The sequence below is a fragment of the Rhinatrema bivittatum genome, chromosome 5, assembly GCF_901001135.1.
Source record: "Rhinatrema bivittatum chromosome 5, aRhiBiv1.1, whole genome shotgun sequence".
NCBI classification, from domain to species: domain Eukaryota; kingdom Metazoa; phylum Chordata; class Amphibia; order Gymnophiona; family Rhinatrematidae; genus Rhinatrema; species Rhinatrema bivittatum.
In genome coordinates, this window is record NC_042619.1 from 206,613,483 (window position 1) to 206,631,219 (window position 17,737).

The 17,737-nt window shown below is 41.7% G+C and overlaps 1 protein-coding gene across 4 annotated transcripts in view; it reads right to left on the minus strand.

Moving 5' to 3' along the window:
• The window catches only part of DMD (dystrophin), a 3,148,630-nt gene that overhangs the window by 665,219 nt on the left and 2,465,674 nt on the right, over positions 1-17,737 (minus strand). The gene's annotated exons all lie outside the window — the stretch shown is intronic.

Genomic DNA, 17,737 nt, shown 5'->3' on the forward strand with positions numbered 1-17,737 from the left:
CCCTTTGAATTCTTTGTCTGTTTTCATCTTCACCACCTCCTCCAGAAGGGCATTCCAGTCATCCACCACCCTCTCCGTGAAGAAAAGATATACAGAATAGATTTTTGGGAAAAACAAATGTCAAATTTTCATGCAATGTGTGACAAGGCAAAAAAGGGAGCTATCCACATATTACTGGACTGTACAGCTGATTCATTCCAGATTTTGGGCAATGCAGATTTCAGTGCTTATTGTTTTGCCTCAGGCCTTATATTTAACTGAAAACTTAATATATTAAAAACATGCTTCACATAACATATTTAGGATGAGATGTGAGTAATCTTATGGATGTGAAGGATGTGAAGGAGGTGTGAGTAATCTTATGGATGTGAAGGAGGAAGGCACCCGTTGCATCAGCCCTTGTAGGAACCTATGCAATGCCAGTGTCAGTCTGAACAAGAAAATTCAGGCCATAAGTGACAATAACATTTCTTCCGAGTGAGCATTCACGAGGACAGCACCGAGGTGGCACTCACCATGTATCAAGTGCAGGAGGGAAAACCGAAACAGAAAGGGTGTCATGGTCAGAAATCTGCACGCACTTTTTACTTGTGGACTTTGCACCAATTTTCAAAGAGAAAGTCCACGTGTATGGATGTTTTAATTTGTTTCAGTAAAACCAAACATTTTGTGTGTGGTTATATGTTTTACAAAGTATTCATGGACATTTACACCTGCTTTTCCTGCAGGGAGTTATGGAAAGTAACGCATGTAGCTTTGAAAATAGATTTTACACGTGCTATTTTTAATCCTGTTCAAAACACCCCTATCCCAGTAATGCTTCCCCTACGAGTACCCACCTTGTGGAACATCGTACTTTTAGTTGTACTGAGGGACAGCAATGTTCAGACAGCTAATTTATGTGTATACACGGCTTTGAAAATTGTCCTTTTAGGGGCTGAGTCTACTGATTTGTTGATCTCAGGTATCTCTGCAATATTCGCCAGAAATAGCCAGAGTTGGACTGTTTCAATGAAATATTGCTGCGACCAATGGCCAACATGCAGACAGCATGGACTGTCCCAAAGCATGCCCTTTAAATCTTTGCTATGGACACATGCATCCTACAGAGGAGAGAGAGGGGCCTGCATAGTTCGAGCTCTCCATTCATACAGACTGATATGCTCTTTCCCAGTGAATATCATTCTGTGATGCAAGGGACGAGCACCCATAGCATGACCGGGACTTAAAACATGGAGCTCAAAGCTCCCACCGTGAAGGAGGAGCGCCTTTTATTTGTAGGAGAATAATACACCACAGAGATTGGAAATGCAGCATCAGAAGACGGCATGCAGCTTTCCCCACCGAGCTTTATCACTGCTGGTGGGTACTGGTGTGCTGTATGTACTGTGAGCGAGTTAATAAAATGTGGAGGGAGGTAAAACAATGAGGTAGTATGTGTTATGAATAACTTATTGTCCCACACAATAAAAACGAGCAACATTTTTATGATCATGCCATCTGAGCTGAGCTTTTAATGCCATGCCAGCTGTTCAAGAATGCTCTCTTTTTTTTTTTTTTTGGATAACTAATTTTAACAGAACTGATTGTGCTGCCTTGCCATTCACATGTTTCTCCTGCTCCGTACCTGGGCTCTGTTTGTTGTACCCCCTTTGATGTATCAGGAGGCTGGAAGGGCTCGGAGGCTCCAGGGGCTGTGGAGGATATTCCTGCTTAAGAGATTCACTTTCATGCCACTGAGAAAAGTATGGCTTCTTCTGCCTTGAACTGTTAAACATTTGAGATCAGAAAATCATTTATAGCACTTTGCAGGTACAGCTCATGCCCGGCACGGTGCTGGTATGTTTTAGACTAAAATGGCATTGTGGCAAATCTGGGCCTTCATCTCTCAGAGAGACATCGCCTGAGTTGTGCTTTGGAGAGTTGACAATGAATTAGGGCACAATGAATGCAGAAGGCCCAAAGGCGGTAAAGGGACTCCCATTAAGGAAGCTGTCACATTTCTAATATTTCACCAGCAGCAGCAGTTGCGGCCGCAGTTTACAAATGCTAAATTTCCATTCCCCCCCCCCCCCTTCTTAGCCAATTAGATGCCGAGCCCAAAAGCAGGAGAAACAGTAAAACTATTCCAGCAAGAATACCATTCTGAGGCTCAACTGCAAAGCAGCAGAATTTGGTGGCAGAGAAAAACAAAACAAAACAATGCCACGTTTGCCAGTCGGTTAAAGCCCTGCTGAGATTCCTCCTGCAGTAACCCCAGGCTGCCATTCTCTCATGGCTGCCATTCTCTCATGGGTGTCCGGAACTGCAGGCAAAAGCTCCGAGGACATGCAATGAGAAATCTGCTCTCCCAGGCCCTTCCTCCTGCTGATCGGGTTTGAGATAAGAAGGCAGAGATGAGGGGAGCAGGTGCACAGGGGTATGATAAGGGAGGGAAGCGCAATCAACTTGAGCGAGACGAGAAGAACACTGTCAAGATATGCAGGCCGCGAAAGCAGGAGGAAAGGCTAGAGAAAACATCCTCGGAGGCTGGAGGGAGGACGAGATCTTTCAAACACTTCTCTGGCACTGTCTCTGAGAGGCACTGCTACTTTATGTTATCTGCAACCTCTGTAATAAAATGTTTTAAACAAGCTTCCTCTCTCTCAGGTAACCTAACCCAGTGGTAGCTGAATAGGACGTGGGTTTAAAAAAAGTGCTTTGCTCCGTGCTTTATTTTTTCCTAGATGCATGGTCATCCTTGGGGATGGGGGTAAAATCAGGGTAAATAAATATCCATGGACTTTGAAATTGCCCTTTTATCATTTAAAGTTTAAAAATCTGATGTGGAAGAAGTAATTATGAGGAATAGAAGGGAGATGAAACAAGAGTAGTAGAGATATTTCCAGAGTGGTAACATGTGGGGAATTCAGGAGCTCACACCGAAAACAAGAAGGCCCTCCAGGCACTGCCCCCTTCTAAGAACCAATCTGACCGACCCTTCCAAACCAGCCAAGAGGTCTCCTAGGGACCCACCAGATCCACTCGCTCCACATCCTCCTGATCTAACAATCAGGCCCCTCTGGGGACCCAAATATGACCCTTCTACCCCATTCTATAAAGAAGCCCCTCTAGTCATACCAAAAGGTCCCGCTAAGGGTGCAAATATGACAACCCAAGAAAGAGATCTAGGTGTCATAGTGGATAACACATTGAAATCGTCTGTTCAGTGTGCTGCGGCAGTCAAAAAAGCAAACAGAATGTTGGGAATTATTAGAAAGGGAATGGTGAATAAAACAGAAAATGTCATAATGCCTCTGTATCACTCCATGGTGAGACCGCACCTTGAATACTGTGTTCAATTCTGGTCACCGCATCTCAAAAAAGATATAATTGCGATGGAGAAGGTACAGAGAATGGTGACCAAAATGATAAAGGGAATGGAACAGCTCCCCTATGAGGAAAGACTAAAGAGGTTAGGACTTTTCAGCTTGCAGAAGAGATTGCTGAGGGGGGATATGATAGAGATGTTTAAAATCATGAGAGATCTAGAACAGGTAGATGTGAATCAGTTATTTACTCTTTCAGATAATAGAAAGACTAGGGGGCACTCCATGAAGTTAGCATGTGGCACATTTAAAACTAATCGGAGAAAGTTCTTTTTCACTCAACGCACAATTAAACTCTGGAATTTGTTGCCAGAGGATGAGGTTAGTGCAGTTAGTGTAGCTGTGTTTAAAAAAAGATTGGATAAGTTCTTGGAGGAGAAGTCCATTACCTGCTATTAATTAAATTGACTTAGAAAATAGCCACTGCTATTACTAGGAACAGTAACATGGAATAGACTTAGTTTTTGGGTATTTGCCAGGTTCTTATGGCCTGGATTGGTCACTGATGGAAACAGGATGCTGGGCTTGATGGATCCTTGGTCTGACCCAGTATGGCATGTTCTTATGTTCTTAATCCCACCATCCAATCCGACCTAGAGCCCTTCTGGGAGTCCATCTGACAATTTTCCATCCCTCTGAAATATGGACTTATCATTCTGGAGGAATACTGGTTTTCTACTGCAGGAGGAAACGGAGAGCCCTGCTGCCAACTCCACTGCCTAACAGTTCTTCACAATATAGCAAGTCACGCAGTAGGAACTTGACTATGGATTATGGGGAGGAAGAATGGGACAGGACTCCAGAGGGGCTTCATGGATACAGGGGTGAGGGGAAGATAGTCATCCCCTGAAGGGGCCTGTTGTCTAGACTTGGGGGAGGGGCACGAGGGGATCCTTGGAATGCAGAGGGAAGGAGGGAGTAGGGGGGAATCTTTGATAGGAGCTGGGAAGTGGGAGGATCAGAAATCTACATGTAAAACCTACCCTCCAAATGGTGCTCCACTTAATGGTGCCTCATGGTCATCATGACTAATATAAGAACATAAGAAATTGCCATGCTGGGTCAGACCAAGGGTCCATCAAGCCCAGCATCCTGTTTCCAACAGAGGCCAAAACCAGGCCCCAAGAACCTGGCAATTACCCAAACACTAAGAAGATCCCATGCTACTGATGCAATTAATAGCAGTGGCTATTCCCAAAGTAAAATTGATTAATAGCCATTAATGGACTTCTCCTCCAAGAACTTATCCAAACCTTTTTTGAACCCAGCTACACTAACTGATGATGAGTTCATAATCTCATTAATCTAAGTTCTAGCAACTCTTAGAGATATGGCCCTTAATCCTATTACTATTATTAATCAGAATAGAGCCCGAACCATGCCAATGGGCACAAAAAAATCTTTTTTTTTATTTCTGTTGGCAGCAGGTCATTTGAAAATGTTATGTATTTATTTATTTTTTACAAGGCAACTTGAAATCTTGGGGGTTGGGGGGGGGGAGGGGTGGAATTAGATTCTGAACCTTCAGGACAGATTGACCAAACTAGCTGTTGCATCAGGAGTCCCTATCCAAACTAATGAAATGTGAATGTGTGGACTGAATTCCGTGTTGCAGTCTTACAGACCTCTTCCATGGAGGCTGATCTCATGTAGGCCACTTCCACCACCATGGCACCGATGGTGAGCCTTCAATGTCGCAATCTGCAATTCAATTAGACAGCGTGTGTTTGGCTACGTCAATTCCAAGTCCATTTGGGTCAAAAGTAACAAAAAAGCTGGGTGGACTTTCTAAGGACTTCAGTCCAATCCAGACAGAAAGATAAGCTCTTTTGCATTCCAAACTATGTAAGGCCTGTTCACCTTTGTAGACATGAGGCTTGGTAAAAAATACCGGAATGACAATTGACCGGTTAAGTTGAAAGTCTGATGCTACCTTAGACAGGAACTTGAGAAGACTACGCAGAACCAATCTATTATGGAAAAGCTTTGTATAAAAGGTCCTGAGGCTCATTGACTCCGTGTGCCATAGTGACAGCCACCAAAAATGTAACCTTCTAGGTCAGGTACTTCAGCTCACAAGTGTCTGATCAAAAAGAGCTTCTATCAGCTGGAATAGTACCACGTTGAGTTCCCAAGTCACAGTAGAAGCCTTTAATTAAAGTAAACCTTGCATGAACCTAACATCTAAAGGCCATACAGAGATATGTCTACTTTCTACATGTGGTAATAAGCATGAATAGAACTGAGGTGAACTCTAACAAAGTTAGGGCTTCATTCATTAAGCCACGTTAGGTTATTTAAAGCATAAAGAACAGTGGCCTAACACGGGGATAACACAAGATCTTTCAATTTCTTCAGGTCAGAAAAATTAGAGATTGCACTGTCTTCTCAGCCTCCATTGGTGTTTGATGTTTCCTAGATGTTGATGCACCACCAGCTTCTGGTGCAGCTCAAGGGCCCTTCAATGGCAATGCTTCAGATGCCAGTGCAGATGATTTGGTCCTATCCAACCCAAAAAACTTTTCCATTAGCTCTGCATGGGTTTAATGGTCTCTGGACAACATCTTCCTACATGCGGAGCATGCTGAGATGTTGCAGTCATGCCTTAGGCACAGCATACATCTGTCATAAGGGTCCATGATAGATATGATGCAGCCACATTCAAGAAGCCTGTAGTTCTCTTTTCCTTGGTGAACACTGGGTGAAAAATAGCCAGTTCAAAATCAAATGACTTGATCTCTAACTGAAAAATATCTTGACTGATTCTGCTTTGACACTCCAGTATCAGTGTTGATGCAACCCCTGCAAAATAAAGAAAACTTGAAAAAAAGGACAAAACCCCTAATTAGGGAAGACAGGGGTTAGTGAACATGTCAAACCAGAGGGTGCCATTGAAAAAAAAGAGATGGCTGGGGGGCAGCAGGAACTGAGGACAAACTTACCTTAGTGGCATGTGTGTGACCGGCTACAGGGGAAAGAGGAACTGAGAGGGTCCCTGAGCGACAGCTGTGAAGTGAGACAATTTCGCACATGCTCAGAAGAGCTCCTGAAAGCTCTAGAAGCTATGAAGTAAAGCTTATGACTGGGACTCTGTCTGATGACATCACCACCTATGACATCCTGCTTCTTCTGGAAGAAATACATTTCTCTGCAAACTTGCTTCTGGCATTTACTTCATGGAACGTTGAAGGCGGTGCAGCCTTTTCTCAGTCCCTTTTGATTACTTCTCCCTACTGGCGATGCAGCACACATGCTGTGAGTGACCTCCAGGGAGTCCTGCAGCTACATGCAGAGTAAATTGAACCTGAAAGCTTTATTACACAAGATGATTTTTCAGCTTCTGTCTGTCTGATATCTGCTGCACTGAGCAATAAAACTTCTTATGAAACCAGGTCTTCACCATGAAAAATCTGCAGTTAGATGGTTAGAGATTCAGTTCTGTGAGACACCCATTTGTCAAACATGGAACAGTTGAAACCAGGACATTCTCCTTGCCAGTGAAAAGGAAATCATAAGAGGGAAAGAGCATCTTGAATTGATCTTCCCTATGTACAATGTTACCATCTACTTTGAAAGGATTTGTAAATGTACGCTGTCAGGTACATTTAATTTTGATATGATAATTGCAAGACTCACATTTATTTTGTCTGGACAAAGGATAAGTAAACTTTAAGATACCATGGTATTTTCAAAAGAGCAGGGTTGTCAAGTCCAGTATGACAGCTTACTTCTAAACGAGGTTAGAACGAATATCTGGCCTGCTCTAATTCCATGTTCTACTGTACTGTGCGTGTCTCTTACTGGTGTGTGCAGTGTTTTGGATGAATATTCTGCAGGAGGATATAGTTAATAATACTTATGCAACACCAGTACGGTGGCAGCTGATCTGTAGGAAACTTCTTTAAACTGGAACTCAAAGAAAAGAGCACTAGCACTGGAAAGACCATCAGATGAAATCAGTAGATGCACAACCTAGTAAGTATATATGTAAAGCATATCAGTACGGTAGATGATGGCAGATAAAGACCAATTGGCACATCCAGTTTGCCCAGTTACTCCTGTCCATACTGTCCAGGATACATCCCAACTGCCAGTCGTAGAGGCTTGGACACTTGTAAGATATTGCTCCTTAAACAAGACAGTTTTTGATATGTTAATAAAAACTGATGTTCAAATGGTTTCTATCACCATTTTATATTTAATGGCACAGTTATATTAAGCTTGTTTATAAGTAGAGGGCTCACTCTAGAAATCTGAAAAGTGAGTGCACAATAACTTAAAAGAAAGAAGCTCTCCGGGCGAATGATCTCACTTGCTTTATAATGGCACTAGAGTCATGGTGTATAGGAACTGGTTGGGGTTTCCTCTCTGAAAATACCAGCTGTTAAGAATGACCTGTATTCTTCATCTCTCACTCTCTTCTCGCACTTTTACCACTTTGCTCAAGAAACTATGTTACTCCAGTACTCAGAAAACTCTCCCAAAATATATCAGTAGGTACCCTTCCTCCTTCTCCTCTATGAATGAAAATTCACCTTCCACTCATTAATTCCTTGATTTCTATCACTTCCTTGATCCCTTTCAATCAGGATTTTGTATTTCATATTGTACAAACACAGGCCCCTTTTCAGTTCATAACTAAATATATAATAAATTAAACTATTCAACTTGTAGTACCACTTAATGGCCATCAGGTATCTTCCAATCACATCATATCATCTGCTCTTTCTTTTTTTCCAGCCATTTATTTTTCTTGGCTATTACAATTATATGGAAGACCCCAATTCTGCCCCTTACTAACATGGCAGTAGTGGCCTCCACAGGCCTGGCTGCCTGTAGTGATGTCAGTATAGATGGGTGGGTTTAGGGAGTCTCGGCAGTCCCCCATGGGAGGTGCCCTTGGTTTGATAAAATTCCTGTACCTGCGTGAGTGCAGGGGAAGCTGAAATTGCTGGTGGAGTCAGTGCCTCTCCCAGGGAGCTGCTGATGGGTCTTTCCTCTATAGAGAAAGAACCTGGATTTGGGATCTCTCTCAACAGAGGGCTACTTGGCAAAAAAAAAAAAGTTCTTGTTGTAGGAAGATGACTGGGGCCCAAGGTTGGAGTGATCAAGCCTTCAAGGAAGGAAGAGGTCTAAGGGCTCAAGTGAATGAATTCCTGAGAAGTATTCTGGAGAAAAATGCTAAGCGCTGAAGAAGGTCCAAGGCAGAGGGATTTCTTCAGACAGGTAGCATATTGGATTGTTTTTGGTGGGAGCTGAGAGAGAAAACTACCCAGCTGAGAAAGGTCCTGAGGAGTTGCTGACTGAAAAAGGATTCAGCCAGGGGCTGCACTAAGTGAGGTTCTTTGTGGGAGTCAGAGGGTAGACTGCCTAACAATGGAAGGAGCTGACTGACAAGAGGGATCAGCCGGAGGCTCATCTGAATTTGAGAAGTAACAGAAGTTACAGAGAGAGAGAGAAGGCGTATTCTGTCTTCACAGTGTGTTTTATACAGTATGTTTTCCTTATTGCACTGCCACCCTGTGTCCTGTTGTTGTACTGTTTAACTTAGTTTTTATGCAGGGCTTTAATAGGTCATTAGAGCTGTTTGATTGATCTGAATTTCCTGACTGGACATTTCCTGTTTTGCATTTCCTTACTCAATGTTTTTCTCCCCTTTTCAAACGGTCCTTTTGACCCAAAGCAGCCTGGGACAGTTTATTGTATAAAGGGATTTTCAGTTAGAAAAAAAGACTCTCAGTAAGCTAGCAGCACCTTCTGTATCTTCTATTCACAAACTCCTGAGAAAGGCATCGTTTCTTACCATTTGCAGTTTGTACTCCAGCGTCTACTACAGTTGCAGTTTGCTTCATATAAACTCAACTAAAACACCAGAGAAACTCTTCACAGCTGGGTCAGTTCTAGAGAATCTGTGCAGTTACTCCATTTCACTGCACTGTTACATAATTCATTGTTCTAATAAATATTTTGGATATTAAGTACCCGAGTCCAACTGATTATCTGAAGCTGGATCAAATTGTTAACTGGCTGTCAAGCAGCACAGACAGGGCCAAATGCATTTGCAGAGACAGTACAAGGAGAGCGGCTTTCAGACACAGGTGCTTGGGAAGAGACAAGAGAAGAGGGTCCCTTCCCAAGAGAGCTTTCCTGCTAAAGGTGTGCAGTGCTGGGACCCTCTGAGAGGCTGAGATATTTTTCTTTATGCTTTGGACTTTATTTTTGTGAACTGTTTGGTGCCACGAGAGCCAATAAAACCTTACAGTTTTGAAAAGCAGCTCTGGAGTCAGTTTGGTGATTTTTGGCATGGCCGGTGAGCAGAAGAGTCCCTGTGCGAGAAAACTCTAAGGGCCTTTTATGATTCTTTATTTCCCCCCTGTGCAGGATCTCCAGGAGGTAATGGGGCCTGTCCTGTGCCATAACACTCCCAGTAAGCCCCACTACTTAAGAGCTGATTGAGACGGGGTTTGCACAATAAGGGGTAGATTTTAAAAAAGTGCGCCTTCGCGTACTTTTGTTGGCGCACCAGGCGCCAACAAAAATACGCTGGATTTTAGCAGATACGCGCGTAGCCGCGCGTATCTGCTAAAATCCAGGCACCAGGCGCCAACAAAAGTACGCTGGATTTTAGCAGATACGCGCGTAGCCGAAATGCCACGTCCCGCCCCCAAAACACCGCACCGATCGGCCCCGCCCCCGACACGCCCCCCTCGAAAAACCCCGGGACTTACGCGAGTCCCGGGGCTCTGTGCGCGCCGGCAGGCCTATGGAAAATAGGCGCGCCGGCGCACAAGGCCCTGCTCGCGTAAATCCGCCCGGATTTACGCGAGCAGGGCTTTTAAAATCCACCCCTAAATAGTTAGCCATTTTTACCATTTTACTAAACAGGATTATTAAGAGTAATGACATTATCCTATAGTTTGATAAACTCTCAGAAATGAAAGATTTACACACTAAAGGGGTTCACCCTATTGAGACATGGGAAAATCTACATATTGTACATAATAATAGGATTTTTTAACACTTAATGCACCAGAGACAAAATTAGCCCATATCTAATATTGCATGCACCTGTAGTAGACTAATGCTGGTTCTTTATTCAACAATTACAAGATAAGTACAATATTGACTTAGAACAGTGTTTCCCAATCTTTTGAAGCCTAAGGCACAGCTAATTTAAAAAAAATGTTATGTGACACACCAGCTTCCACAGAGCAGGCAGAGTGGACATGGAGAGCACTCATATGGCCAAAAGAAGAGCTCCATCAGTCTCTTTCAAATTTGTAAACAAAAGGAGAGAGAAGCAGAGGCGCACATGAATGTGCCATGGATGTACTAGCTCCCTCCATGTACAAGTGCAGGATAACAGAGAAGTTGGTTTGCTGCAGGCAGCCAGCTCAGTTAATTACCTTGGCTGCTGCATGTGGATGTCAGAACAGCTTCACTGCTGCTGCTGCTTCTAACACTTTGAGAAAGACCTATCCAGTGCTCAGTTCATGCATTCCCCATGTCATAAGAACACAAGACTTGCCATACTGGGTCAGATCAAAGATCCACCAAGCTCAGTATCCTGTTCCCAACAATGACCCATCCAGGTCACAAGTACCTGGCAGGATCCAAAAGGTCAATAGATTCCATGCCGCTTATCCCAGGGATAAACAGTGGATATCTGCAACTCCACCTTGACAATGGTTTATGGATTTTTCTTCTAGGAACTTGTCCAAACCTTTTTTAAAGCCAACTAAATTTACAGCTTTCACCAGTGTTTAGTGCATGCATTCTCCATGGCACTCAGCCTGGGAATAAGGCAGAGGCTAGAAGGACTGGAAGGAGCAGGCTCAGGAAGGGAAGAGGAAGAGCTGCTGTGTGCATTGCATGCTGTCCACACTCCAGGTCTCAAACTGTAGCTGGGAAGAAGAGGCATGAATGATTACACATGTTCTCAGAAAAGAGTTGCAACAAGTTTAAAGGCCACGGCTGGTACCTCTTGTTGCAAGGTGCTGAGAGCAGAGCCCAGGTGCTGGTCTGGCTCTGAGCATCAGGCAGTGGTTTCTTTTCTACGGATCGCCTGATCAGGTCTGAAGGTACACCAGTGTGCCATGTCACCATGGCCTGGGAAACACTGACTTAGAACTTCAAGAAATGTTTGATTTTTCCCAATCCCTGATTATGCATACTGTATATAGCTATATAACAGAATACTTACATGGAAATTTGTCACAAAAATTATTTGACAATGATATTCCGTTCTATTGCTTCTTAATTTCTTTTAGCATTAACAGTATAGATTAGACTTAAAAACCTCATTTAATTCCTATCTTTTACAGATTTTACTGTTATTAATATCATGACATTCTTTCACTGATTTTACATCATGAACGCATTTTAACTGTGAGTTATATTTTATTTGTTTAATTTAATTTGTATTGTTGTGCTGAATTTATTCTATTTTATTATTTTAATTTTGTTATTATTTTATAAGATTCTATTAGATTTGCTTTATATGAATTTAAATTGTAACTTTTTGCATTTTACACTTGTAAACCATTGTGATGGCTTGTCTGAATGACGGTATATAAAAATTAAATAAATAAATATCCAGATCTCATCTCAGGAAAAATAGAGATATGTTTTCTTATAAGTGTTTAATCTTATGTTATATGGTATATTGTATAAATATGTCCAGTATTTGCTATCAGCAAGTAATTGTTTGTTATTAAAAAAATTTCAATAAATAAAAAAATTTAAAAAAAAATTAAATAAATAAATAAAATAATTTGTAAAAATGAAAACAGATACAACATTTACTGCAGCTGTTAGCGGGCTGAATGATTGGACAGAAGTAGCTTGACTGAAAGAAGCAGGTAGAATCACTAACACATTATTCTCAGAATTATAAATGAAGTCTCATCTCTAGACTACAGGGATGTTTACTAAAGAAACAAAAAAGAGGGTCCAAAACCTCACAACTAGATCAATACAGCTTAAGCCAACTTGACCTTCTGAGGCTACACAGCTAGCGCAGGTCTAATATCCCCACAACACATCATGGTAAAAGAAATGTCCCTACTTTAAGAAAAGCTTTTCCTAATTCTGACTTCTGTTAGGCTCTACCATAGCGTGGACAGGATAGTCCAGGCTAAGGAAATCTCTCCTGATTCCTCCTTATCACTAAAAACAAAGCATTTACTAAAAGGAAATGATATATGTTTGAACTGTCAAGAGTTCTAGGAGCCACAGAAGCTCTTGAAGCAATTGTGACTCTTAGCAGATTGTGATACCATTAACCGGAGTAGCAAACGAAGTGGATGTCAACGATGGCGCTGATTCCCTGGGCAACATCTTCAGGTGTTGATGTCAATGTTAGGAATTCTTTTGCTTTGTCTGGGTGATTCAATGCTAATATACTATAGGTCGGACCATAGAAGAAAACAGGTGCAACTGTTTGGTGCTTTCCTTCTAAAACATGAATCATGTAGCTTCTAATCTTTGATAATATTACTATAATTAGATGCTGTATTCGTTTGAATGCTTGATTCAGATTGAGATTAGTCTGGGCAACTGACAAGCTACCAGCAGACCTCCAGAGCTCCATCCAAAGTGTGTAACTAGCAGAAGGAAAAATGCAGCAATAAAAAAAAAGTAAAATATTAGCTAAAATGTAGAGGAACTCTCAATCAGAGCTATAAGTGCAACTTCAAATATGGCAGTGCAAGAGAGAAAATCATTTTTTAACATCTACATCACTCTTTACAACCCCCTACTCTCCATCCATTTCTATTTACATTCCCAATTGACTCATCTTCTGATATACAGTTGGCAATTCTCCTTCAGTCAAAGCAGGTGAGCTCAATAATTTTGCCAGTCTCCAAGGCTGCAGGATCATTGTGTTCCTTCACCTAATATTCTGAATGGCCAACTCTACAGTTTGTGCACAAAACCCCAAAACGTTGGCACAAAGAATTGTTTAGTGTCACTGAAGTATTAATTGGTAAAGATGAAATACAAGACCTTGGCAGTAGATTCTGAGAGAAATAAGCAGCACCTTCCTTTTCCTTTGCACTTGAATTACTATTTTCCCTTTTTTAAAACTGGTGAAAGCTGCTGAACTGACAGCACTGGAACCAAAGTCCTTCATTTGTTCTTAAAGTTGGTCTGGCAGCTTCCCTAACCCTGATCTAGAGGGCCAGAGAGGAATTTGGGATCTAGGACTGTCCAGTTTTTGCCTCTCTCTGCTACGACAGCCAACAAGGGCTGTCAAATGATTATGGTGTTAGCCTCTATTCTTTATGACTGTGGACGCGGTCTTATTTCACATAGGTCACCAGAAGGCTTTCAGACTGAAATGATTTGTGGTTCCTACCATCCTGATGACCTTCAGATGAAAGGTTCTGAAATCCTGCGTGATCCAGTTCCCCTGAATTATGACATTCAAGTACCAGTCTTAGCAAAATCATAGAACTAGCACTTCAGTATGGAGAAACAAAGTCACTGAGGTCTCCCCCTTGTAGTTAAATATTTATTTCAGTTTTGGCAAGATAAAACTACTTCTATTTAGCCAAGCCCACCATTAGGGACTTAAATGAGTTGTTGATCCCTGTAAAGCATGAATATAGCATTGGCAGCTGAAGAGAAGATCTTCATTGGAGCCCATGCAGGTGTCACACTGATATTTGTGTAGGTTCCTATTAGATCCCTACTAGAAGTCGTAACAGAATGTACGATTTGTGCGGCGAGCAAGTATAGTAAAACCTACAGGCAGAATGATTTCCCCCCTAGAGGAAGGTATGCATGGTACATTCCTGTGGTATTGAGGAAATTAAAAGGTTTTATTGTACCTCTCTGTCCAATTTAGCTTACAATAGCAGATTAATATTCTTTAAAGTTATATTCATTAAAATGATTTTTGCTATGTTTGCAAGAACAGAGGTTGATAGGGGCAAAAGTCAAGGTTTTCTAATTAGACAAAAACGCATGATCCTTTCTTATCATTAACAAAGTCTGCTGTGCTTGTAGATAATTATAAGTAGAACTTAGTTCAAGCTAATCTGTTGATTAATCATGATTTAAGAAATATGTTGCTGAAATGAAACTGTAATTGGTAAAGCTGAAGTAAAATGCTAGAATAAGACATATTGTGCTGAATTATGCTGATTTTGTATGTAGAAACAATATATAAGTCTTGCTGTATGTAATGGACTTTAGAATACCCACTGAGAGCTTCTTCAAAGTGTGGCCTTCTCCTTGTAATATTGGATTATTTTAAGTAAAATAAAATGACAGCATTGAACAGGAACATATTCATCCTTGTCCATTTTTGTAAAGTGAATAAGAGGGAAAAGATAAAAATCTCCACAGTATATAAAGCCAAACCACCATTTTAGGGTGCAGATTCTTTACTTTCTTATGGAGAGACAGGATATCTTAGCTGTTCTCAGATTTTACATTTTTTTTGAGTTAATGCCTCCATGGAATTGATTAGTTGGATGGGTGTTTATTTCTACCCTCCCAATCCATTTTGTATTTTTAAATTTAATTGTGTTTTGAGTACCAATTAATTAGGTTCTCAATCATTTATGTATTTATTTAAAAACATTTCTGAATTACTCTTCCCCAATTAAATAAAATCGCTCAAAGTGATGTACAAAAGTCAGCAATAATGCTGCTCTAACATCAAATGGGAGAGCTTCTTTACAAGAAAGAGGAGTCTAAGATCATCGGGATCAGAGGAAAGGGGATGACTTACAGCCATCCAGATGAGAAGGAAAGAGGAGAGAAAAGGAGTTGGAATGGACATCCACCAGGGCCCAGGAACATCTATTGGAAATTGTGGGAGAAGAGGAGTACAAAAAGTATCATTCTGATACTGAAAGGGAGAAGAGGAGAAATACTGGTACCCTTCAAATACTGTGAGAAGATCATAGGAGAAAGCCACATGCAGAGACAGCTGATAAATGACTGTTTAAAAATGTATTCCACCTGTGACACCCCTCTGGGTTATCCACTAGATATCCCTAGTTCCTTATATATGTTAACCAGCTAGATGGAATACCACTTTTCAGCTCCTCCTCTAGAGGGGTTTTGAGTCTGTGGACCCTGTTTATAACTAGGAATGAGAGAGGAGTAGGAGTGGTCTTTTAGCTTGGCTCTTGAAGAGGAAAGAGCTCTGTAGTTTCTGTTTCCTGAGGCCTATACCCCTCTTTAGGTGAACTTTTTAAGAGTAATCCCTACCAGACATTGCCTGCCAGTGCAGGGCTACCCTAAAGTTAAGAGAGGTGCTGCTTGAGAGTTTTGACTTGTTTCATGATTTTTGTGACTAGAGGTGAGAACCTGGAGCTTTCCAGAGATGGCAACCCCCAAGATCCAGAGGCCAGGAAACTGAAGATCTATAGACTTCCAGCTAAGAAAAGGGGCTACCATGGTCAGTGCTCACTCCAGAGAAGAGTTTTGTCTGTTAAAAAACTTTGATCAGGCTTTTGGGTTTTGAGCCTCTTTTTGCCATCTTTCCTCATTTGGGGTTAGGCTGAATCAGTTCAGTCCTGCAGTGGGATTTTGACCTTTTCTACTATAAAGTCAGATCCTTCAGAAAAGAGTGAAGACATCAGAAGACCCTTCACAGGCTCTTCATCTCTTGGGACGCAGGCACAGAACAGATCAACCGTGGACTCAGGTAGGGCTGTTCTTTCCTCTAAGGGGACCCTGAGCAGAATAGAATAGGATTTCCCTCAAAAGGCTAGGCTCCCTGGATTCTTAAGAAAGAAGTGTTAGGAATTCCTCAAGGAACCTGAGTTTGTGGCTCATACACAGAGAGAAGGGACACGTCTGTTATTCTGTTTATTGCATTTGGACATTGATTACATTTTGAAACAATCAGTAAAATCTTTATTTGAACACCCAGTTCTGTGTCCTACTTCATCTGTCCCCGCCAAGCATCAGCACTACACCAATTTTAAGTCACACAGATTAAAGGATTCATCTCACTGCCTGGGCCACAAGCAACAGCTTCCCCCCCACAGAAAGAACTCATCCCTGGGGTACCAGCATCAGGAGAGGATAAGTGGCAAAATTAGACAGCCCCTAAAGAAAGAAATTATTTTGTGTGCCTTAGAGAATATGTCTCTCCAAAGAAAAGGGTTACATAAAATAGCACTTAGCAATTTGGGGGTTAAGGGCAGTGGAGATGTAATATCGTGTATTTGCAATGTTAAATAGGATGTTTGGCGACCGTGCAACCTTAACAAGAAGTTGAGTGAAAAGCCGTGAAACTTACAAAAATGGCGCTTGTTCCTGCGTTCAAGGTTTGGCAGGAAACGAAAGGTGCAAGGACAATAAAGATGGGCGTGGCATATGTATGATGTCAGTAATGCCATGTGAGATGCATAACCAATGAGACTGTATAAAATAGTATAAAGCCGGCAGTACACATGCAACATCAGCCTCAGCCCTAGGAACTACGGGCGAGGAGGAACACGGCTTAAAAGAGCAACGAATGAAAGGCTTTGCTTCCAAAAGTGAATGGAGTAAGTGACCAAGTAAACTGCAGATCAAGCAAGCCACCAAAGCAACTGCAAGAAATAAATCAATGAGACCCGAATGTTTGGCACTAACCGAAACAAGAGCAGAACCCCAGCGAAACAGCGCCATGGCTGACAAACCTGCTGTGCGCCCCAAGCCAGCTCTAGTGGAGTACACCCTGAAGCACCACCTTTTAACCTTCTGGAAGTGTATTACTTAAAGTTATATTTGAGATGCGGTCTCTAGTACCACTATCCAGGTACAACCTGCCCAGGGGTTACACATGTAAATCATGAATACAGCACGGGGCAGTTGAAGAGCAGATCTTCATCTGAGCCCTCATGAAGACATGAAATTGATATGTGAAAGCATGAATACAGCATGGACAGCTGAAGAGCAGATCTTCTTCAGAATCTCCTGCAGGGTTCTGAAGAGGATACATGTAAAGCTTGGCATATAGCACAGACAGCTGAAGAGCAGATTTTCATCAGATTCTTATGCAGGCATCATACTGATACATCCAAAGCATGACAATAGCATGGTTAGCTGAAGAGCCGATCTTCGGAGCCCCATTCAGGTGTCACACTAATACAAATGAAGCCTGACTACAGCATGGACAGCTGAAAAGCGGCTCTTCATCAGATTTCAGGCAGATGCACGTGAAACAGGAATACAGCACAGACAGCTGAAGAACAAATTCAAGGAAGAAATTAGAAAACAAACCAACCCATGATAATGATTGTAATATAAGATGCATATCTTTAATTCCAAAATGTAAATGTCTAAGAAATAAAATATATTAGGGCAATACAAAATAATGACTAGACAAAAGCCTTAAATATAAATCCACAGAGAGG